General features: G+C 53.3%; 1 long non-coding RNA gene across 2 annotated transcripts; it reads left to right on the top strand.

Moving 5' to 3' along the window:
* The first annotated feature begins 3281 nt into the window (after positions 1–3281).
* LOC109769932 (uncharacterized) lies at positions 3282–5540 on the top strand. 2 transcript variants are annotated; one of them, XR_012187853.1, is made up of 4 exons: positions 3282–3734; positions 3821–4063; positions 4642–4701; positions 5334–5540. It is a non-coding gene; the product is annotated as an uncharacterized lncRNA (long non-coding RNA). The 2 variants fall into 2 exon arrangements; XR_002234471.4 differs by having other exon boundaries at positions 3283–3734; positions 3810–4063.
* The last annotated feature ends 2805 nt before the right edge of the window (positions 5541–8345 follow it).

Raw genomic sequence — 8345 nt, 5'->3', positions numbered from 1 at the left:
CTTCAATACACCAAAATCACTAAGGGGCACTAGATGCACTCACACTCCGTCCTGCCGTTCTGGTGGTCTTGGTCTCGTTGCACCGGAATGGAAACCTTTGCTTGATTCCTCGGGACTCCGCGCCTGCGCCTGCCTCCTTAGCACCAAAGAGGAAACTGGTACACTACGCCCGCTGGCGCCCACCTGGCCTTGGTCGTCATGGCTCACGTCATGTGAACCTCGCGAGGTGCACCTTGCATTGATATGTCCACTCCTCGGGAGCCAGCCTAGTGAGGCTGCCCCCAAGGAGGTCTTGGTGTCGTCTGCCTCGCGAGGCTTGGCCCCTTGCGAGGGTCTTGAGTTGTTGCCGCTGAAGCTGGGCCGTACCGGGCCGTTGATGGAGCCACGCCACGGGCCGCAGGCAGGCAAGTCTGGGCACCCCGTTCCTAGGATGCCGACAGTAGCCCCCGGGCCCTAGGCGCGCTCGAACTTGGCTTCGAGGCGAAGCCAAATGGCAAGTGCGGAGTGCCGCAGGCCCCAATCACCCGCGGCCTCGGTCGACGCGTGGCGATTGATGGGACGTGGGCACCTTCACTTCCCCATGCTGCCTCGGCAACCATTCTCATATGACAAAAGGGGCTGGCACACGCTACAGAGCCTTCATTACCCTTCGTTCGTCTTGCTCTAGATCCCCTTCTCCTTCTTGCCCAAAGAGACTCCAGATCCATCGAAACCCTTCCCCGCGGCAGCAGCCGATGGCCACCGACAAGGCGAATGTCGTGCGGTCGCCCTCCTGGTTCGAGCCTGCCCTTAGCGCGCCCACGGTCTTGGAGAAGAACCTCGCCGCCGTGCTCCTGATGACGGCGGGCGGCAGCAATGAGGGGGGAGAGACCACGCTTCGGGCCGGCTCCGCCAAAACGGAGGCCTCGGGCAGTACCTTCTACCCCTTCTTCATGCACAGTGTCTTCGCGGGGCTGGTCCCCCCTTTCTCTGACTTCTTCTTTGCCGTCCTCCGCCATTACAATCTCCATGCCCTCCATGTTCACCCCAACTCCGTCCTCCTCCTGTCGATCTTTGCTTTTTACTGTGAGGCTTTCATGGGGGTGATGTCGTCTGTGGCGCTGCTTCGCCATTTCTTCTACCTCCAGAACAAGGAGGGCCAGTGCTCGGGGTGCGCCAACTTCGTCGCGGCTAATGGAAGCAACGCAATCTCAAGAGCCGGGAAGAAGGTGGAGGGCTTCAGGAACAAGTGGGTCCTCATGGATGCCAGGAGCTCCTACCCACGGCTGGCGCTGCCGACGGAGATGCCAGCGCCTCATGAGGGATGGAACAGCGCCGAAGCTCACCGACCCCCGGGCGGAGCAGATGTTGGGGAGGATGGTGGCCGACCTGAAGCCTGAAGACCCAAAGGCGGAGAAGCTGACGGGGGCCATGATTGTCAAGGAGTTTTGGGCGCAGCGCCTGGCTCCGCTCCAGGCGCGCTCACACCCCTTGTGGAAGCTCACAGACGAGGGAGGCGACCTCCGCCTGTGCCCGGACGCCTTGTCCGACGAGGAGCTGGACAGGGCCCTCTGCCTCCTAGTCGGGGAGGACTAGGGGTATCCGCCAGATACTCATCTTCCACTATACCACTACTCGGATGGGGCGAAGATCGCCGCCGCCATGCCCATCTTGAATGAGCGCGGGCTCGTGCCGCTGGCGCCCACTGGAGCCCCGGTGGTGTTGTCCTCCGGCGAGTCCGACCAGGAGGATGGGTCGGACTCGGAGGCGGCCCGGGAGGGAGCGGGGGAGACTTCTCCTTCGTGCCTAGTTGATCTCCTCCGCACCCTCCCTGACGATGACGATGCCGACGAGCATCCGGTGAGGGAGTCGCCGCACCCCGCTGGGGTCATCACGACGTCCAAGGGCACCCCCCGAAGAAGCCGCCGGCCAGGGTCCCAAAGAAGAGTAGGTCGACGCTGATCTCCCGAGGCGATGTCTCCGCTTCATCGCCGGCAGGCGCTGTTGCGGATCCGGCCGCCGGGTGGCATCGGGGCGACTGGAGTTGGCCTCGGGGTGGCTGCGCTCTGATGCGTTCGTGAGGGTGGCATGGAGCCTGATACGTCTCCATCGTATCTACTTTTCCAAACACTTTTGCCCTTGTTTTGGACTCTAACTTGCATGATTTGAATGGAACTAACCCGGACTGACGCTGTTTTCAGCAGAATTGCCATGGTGTTATTTTTGTGCATAAATAAAAGTTCTCGGAATGACTTGAAACTTCACGGAGAATATTTTTGGAATTTATAAAAAATACTGGCGAAAGAATCAAGACCAGGGGGCCCACACCCTGTCCACGAGGGTGAGAGGCGCGCCTGCCCCCCTGGGCGCGCCCCCTGCCTCATGGGTCCCCTGGTGCTCCACCGACCTCAACTTCAACTCTATATATTCACGTTCGGGGAGAAAAAAACGGAGAGAAGGATTCATCGCGTTTTACGATACGGAGCCACCGCTAAGCCCTAAACTCTCTCAGGAGGGCTGATCTGGAGTCCGTTCTGGGCTCCGGAGAGGGGAATCCGTCGCCATCGTCATCATCAACCTTCCTCCATCACCAATTTCATGATGCTCACTGCCGTGCGTGAGTAATTCCATCGTAGGCTTGCTGGACGGTGATGGGTTGGATGAGATTTATCATGTAATCGAGTTAGTTTTGTTAGGGTTTGATCCCTAGTATCCATTATGTTCTGAGATTGATGTTACTATGACTTTGCTATGCTTAATGCTTATCGCTAGGGCCCGAGTGCCATGATTGCAGATCTGAACCTATTATGTTTTCATGAATATATGTGAGTTCTTGATCCTATCTTGCAAGTCAATAGTCACATACTATGTGTTACGATCCGGCAACCCCGAAGTGACAATAATCGGGACCACTCCCGGTGTAACATCCCAAATTTTCAGATTTGGAATGTTAATAGGATCATTATTTTTCATCATGATTTCTATGCATATATAAATTTTCTGAATATTCAAATCATTATTGCAACTTAAGGCAAATTATTGGAGTGGAGAGAACATGAATTCTCCCCTATTTTAAAAATGTTCAAAATGTCCAGAACATTATTTCCAGTTCATCTGTTGTGTTTTGGTATTTTTAATAATCTCCAGAATATCTGATTGTAGTGTGTTATTGCTGTTTGAGTGGCCTTTTGCATAAAATGAATTTCCAAAATTAGCATTAGAGTAGGAACTAGAGTTCCTGTAATTTATTTCAGTAGTGTTATTTTTACTGTGTATTTATATATTTTTTTAGGTTTTATTATGTTGTTTTTATTTTAGTTTTTAACTGCTGTGGTTTTGGTTTTAAAAAGAAAAGAAAAGAGAGCCAGCTAGGCCAGCAGCTCGCGCGCGCAAGCAACAGCAGCAGCGCAGCGCCAGCCCAACTGCCGGTCCATTTCGGCTTAGCGCGCAGCCCACACCCACAGCTTGTCTGTTTTTCCTTTCTCTTCTCTCTGCCGCTGACCACTCTGACCCACACGTCATCCCTTTCCTCATCCGTGTTCTTCCTGGACACCCAATCCCGAACCAAATCTGCTTCGGTTCGGCTCAACCCTTGCTCGTCGCGCACTCCGACCCTCATATAAATGTCCCCCACATCTAACTCGTCCGATTTTTGCGAAAATCGTGATCTACTGTGCCCTACAGAGCCGCCCCGATCTCGCCGCAGTCCGCCGCCCGAAGCTCCTGTCGCCGGTCTGTTTCGCCGCCGTCAGAGGGTCTCTGCACCTCTCCTCCCCTCTGTCCTCTTCCCCTTGGTCTCCTCTCCGTCCCTTACCTTCTAAAGCACGCAGGGGAGCACCAGGACGACGCCCGCAACCCCAACCCGAAGATCACCGCCGCCACCAACAACGGACGCCCCGCTTCGACCTGCTTCAACCCACCGTCCCCGACGATCACCAGGACCACCTCGACCTCCTCGTCGATCGGTACCTCTCCACCCCCTTCACTGACTCCAAGGGCCACCGGAACGGCTGCCGGCAACAACCTCGAGCCGCTCGCGCCGTCATCTTCCTCAAGTCCGGTGACCACCTTGCTCTGTTCTCCGGTGAGTCAACACGCACCGTCCGATCTCTCTCCGAGGGCCAAGATTAGATCTATTTTTTTTCTTAAAGCCGAGCCGTTTTCCTCTAAATAGCGACCGTTCTTTGCTTAAGACTAGCAGCAAACAACCTACGGCCACTCACACCTTGCCACGTGGCACATCCACAGCAGCCGCAGCAGTTCTTCCAGGAAAGCTGTTTTGGCACAATTTTTGTTTTTAGATTTCATATCAAATGTTCATTTAGGTATATCTTGAGATCCATATATCCAAATTCATCGATTCTTTTTCCTGTGTACTCGTAGAGACCAGGAGAATACCTTAGAATCAAAATTCCACATTTTCGAACCGTTTAAATTTGAATTTTCTCAAATTTGTATTTAACCTTCCGGAGGTCGTATCTTTCAATCCGTTGATCCAAATTAGTTGATTCTTTTTGCATCGTGATCCTACTAGCATGTAGATAATTTATACCTACTGATATGTTCTGTTATTTAAGTTTTTATTTGAATTCATTGTTGTTTACTTTATTGTGGCGTTATGTGAGTACAGTTTATTTATCGGTGGATTCGTTAATCGTATAGATTGTCCCGAGTGTGAAGCGGATCATAATTAAGCGTTAGAGTACTTCGACACCTTTCAAGGCAAGTTTGCACTTTTGATTTTGCTTATCCTATATTCTGTTATGCGCGTGTGGTTTTATGCTATGCTATATGTATCGCTTGATATGTGTATTCCGTGTTACCATGTTTTGTTGTTGATTGTCGTATGTGATGGTGTGATCAACTTGCTATGATAGAGGCGGTCATGTGTCGAGTGATCCATGAAAGTGGTGAGTGTTTATAGCCGTAGGCTCGGGATTATTAACCAGGTGAATGTGTCACTGGCAGAGCGCTCTATTGTCCCTAGAGAATGCGCCATTGACAGGGCACACTTGAGGCGAGGTATAGTTTTTGGAACTTAAATCAGGTGAATGAGTCATTGGCAGAGCGCTCTATTGTTCCTAGAGAATGCGCCACTCACAGAGCGCACTTGAGATACTTCTGAAGTTCTTGTCGTGTTACTTAGAATCTTTGGGTTTATCTTGGGCGAATATATTAGAGACGGTTATGAGTTCATTTAGTGGAGGTAGGTGAAGACTTTCTTCTCCAAATTAACTTGAGTGTTTTGTTTGTCATACTTTACTTGTGGATGTAGGTTTTCTATATCATATTGTGTGATTTGCCAATACATTCAACGTATTGACCCTTTGTGGCTGCAACTTATCATGTTGCAGGATTTTTAGATGATCAGTGAGATACAGTAGGGTCGCGAGTCTTCACTCAACATGTTCTCTAGTGGGCATTGATGGACTCATCGTTTATTATGCTACATTTCCGTTGTTGTTATTGAATAAAGCTAGCTATGTGCTATTTCGTTTGTAATACTTTATGAATTCTGGGTCATACGTTATAGTAAATGATGCACTTGTTATTTGATATTATATGTACTGTGTGTGCTAGCGAGTCGATCCAGGGACTAGCACGATAAGCACAGAGACATCGAATCTTATCAGATTCGGGTCGTTACACCCGGTGATGACCGTAGTTTGAGGAGTTCATGTATTCACTATGTGTTAATGCTTTGGTCCGGTACTCTATTAAAAGGAGGCCTTAATATCCCTTAGTTTCCAATAGGACCCCGCTGCCACGGGAGGGTAGGACAAAAGATGTCATGCAAGTTATTTTCCATAAGCACGTATGACTATATTCGGAATACATGCCTACATTACATTGATGAATTGGAGCTAGTTCTGTGTCACCCTATGTTATAACTGTTGCATGAATAATCGCATCCGACATAATTATCCATCACTGATCCAATGCCTACGAGCTTTTCACATATTGTTCTTTGCTTAGTTAATTTTCCGTTGCCACTGTTACCATTACTGCAAAACTATCACTGTTACTTTTATCACCGTTATCCCTACTATCATACTACTTTGCTACTAAATACTTTGCTGCAGATATTAAGTTATCCAGGTGTGGTTGAATTGACAACTCAACTGCTAATACTTGAGAATATTCTTTGGCTCCCCTTGTGTCGAATCAATAAATTTGGGTTGAATACTCTACCCTCGAAAACTGTTGCGATCCCCTATACTTGTGGATTATCAGAGCCAGGCCGTGGCAGCCTCCGAGGAGGGTAAGCAGGCTGCTGACCTAGCCGTGGCCACCCGCGATGTGGTGTTGAAGGATGCGGAGGCTGCCAAGGAGCGCTGCCGGGTGGCGGAGGCCGAGCTGGAAACCCTGCGCAACGAGCGTGCCGCTGAGGCTCGTCAGCGTGAGGCGTGGGAGGAGAAACTGAAGGCTCGAGAAGATGCGGTCGCTGGTCGTGACACCGAGCTGGAGCAATCGGCGCGGAAGCAGGCCGCGGAGCGCAACCGCCTAGGGGAGTTGAAGAAGGAGGTGGAGGAGGAGGAGAAGGTCCGGCTGGAGGCCAAGGCGAAAATCCTTGCCAACGATCGTGCCGCCTTCGATTCTCTTGAGGAGAGGTCCCGCAAGGCGCTGCGGGAGCTCTACGAGAGGGGGTTGAAGGAGCCGTTGGTCACTGCTGAGGAAGGACCCGCCGAGCTGCTCCCCCAGCTTGTCACGGCACTCGAGGGCGTTGTCAATGGGGTCGGCACCATGGTGGAAGGAGAGGCCCGCGCGCTCCGCCTCGGCTATGACGCGCGTCTTCAGCCACCTCCATCTTCGCGACCCGAGCATCGACCTTGGAGCTCTGCTTGAGCCTATGGACGAGGAGCGCCGCACAACCGCTGCCGAAGCCGTGAAGGACCTAGTGGAGGCCCTGTTGGAGAAGTTCCTCACCATCGACCCCGCGCCTCCGGCTGATGGTGCCGCCGACCCTACGGCCACGGGCGACGGCGACGTTGTCGACGAAGGGGCACTCCATGTGGGCGACGACAGCACCCAGGGCTGAAGAGAAGGCTTGCTGGCGGTGCTTCTCTCCACTTTTATTTTCCTGCAACATGCACGGTGCCTCGTGGAGGCGTTAAAACTTATGTTTGGTATTTGAAGAAACAGTATGTCTTGTAATAATTTGTTAGGATTCCGCGATTTCCTTCCCGTTGCTTTAGTGTTCTGCGTCGGCAGGGCCCGGCCTCGCGCATGCCTCAGCCGCCGTTGGGTCGTCCGGATCACCAGGACGAGACCAAGGGTTGAGGGGCTACATGACTAGTTAGGCTCCCGAGTCACGACGCTCAGGGATCCCCCTTGACGTACGAACGGGAAGGGAATGCGAAGGTAGGCCTTAGACTTCTGCGTCGGCAGGGCCCGGCCCCGCGCATGCCTCAACCGCCGTTGGGTCATCCGGATCACTAGGACGAGACCAAGGGGTGAGGGCTACGTGACCAGTTAGGCTCCTGATTCGCGATGCTCAGGAGTCCCCCTTGACGTACAAACAGACCTCCATAACTGTCCTCGCCGAGGTCCCGCTCGGGAGGGGCGCGCGACGACTAGGTCCGAGGGACCTGGCAGGGTGGCATACGCTAGGCGTGACCCGAGCGTAGCCCCCGTGCCCAGCCCCCTCGCGCGACTCTCCTGAGGGGAAAGTGTTGCGATGAGGCTGGACACTGAGCCTGGTGGCTCCCTGAGGTTGATGCGGCCATGGGGCCGCCCCAAGTTGTTTATCACCAGCACAGAGCATAGCGCTTCTGCACTTGCACGGGCATAGATGCTCCTCGACCGTGTCGACTGCCAGCACGGAGCATGGTGCTTCCACTGGCGCGTGGGTGGGGGATCCCTCTGAGTGGAGCCCCCGGGGCATGTATAGCCCCGCCCTGACACGTGGCTTGCACGGCAGGGCCAGACGAGGTGTGTCTGGGCACTCATGAGCTAGTGCGAGACTCACGAGGCCCTACCTCAAGGCGGGTTGTGCCTGAATTTGATTCTTGAAAGCTGTGGTGGTCCTGCGAGATGGTTAGACAACATGCGCCGAATGAATCTCCTGAGGTGATCACATGAGAAGGCCAAACGCCAACGACCGCAGGAGGTGACGTGAACGGGGCCGGCCCGCCTGACAGATCTCAGTCGTTTGGTTTATCGACGCTGCAGAGACGGACCCGAGCACAGACGCCATGTCCAGTCTTCTCATGCGAAAAATCCTGAAGAAAGACAACCGGCGCGCGGCTCCCGTGGTGGCGAGGAGCCGGGTCGCGCGCCGTGGCTCGTCCGCCCGCGATTAGCTCATGCGAGAACAAGGCACCAAGGGCCATGGGAGGTGACGTACACAGGAGCTGGCCCGCGAG

The sequence above is a fragment of the Aegilops tauschii genome, chromosome 6, assembly GCF_002575655.3.
Source record: "Aegilops tauschii subsp. strangulata cultivar AL8/78 chromosome 6, Aet v6.0, whole genome shotgun sequence".
NCBI lineage: Eukaryota > Viridiplantae > Streptophyta > Magnoliopsida > Poales > Poaceae > Aegilops > Aegilops tauschii.
The sequence above is the reverse complement of the archived record's forward strand: the minus strand, read 5'-3'. Positions and strand labels throughout refer to the sequence as shown.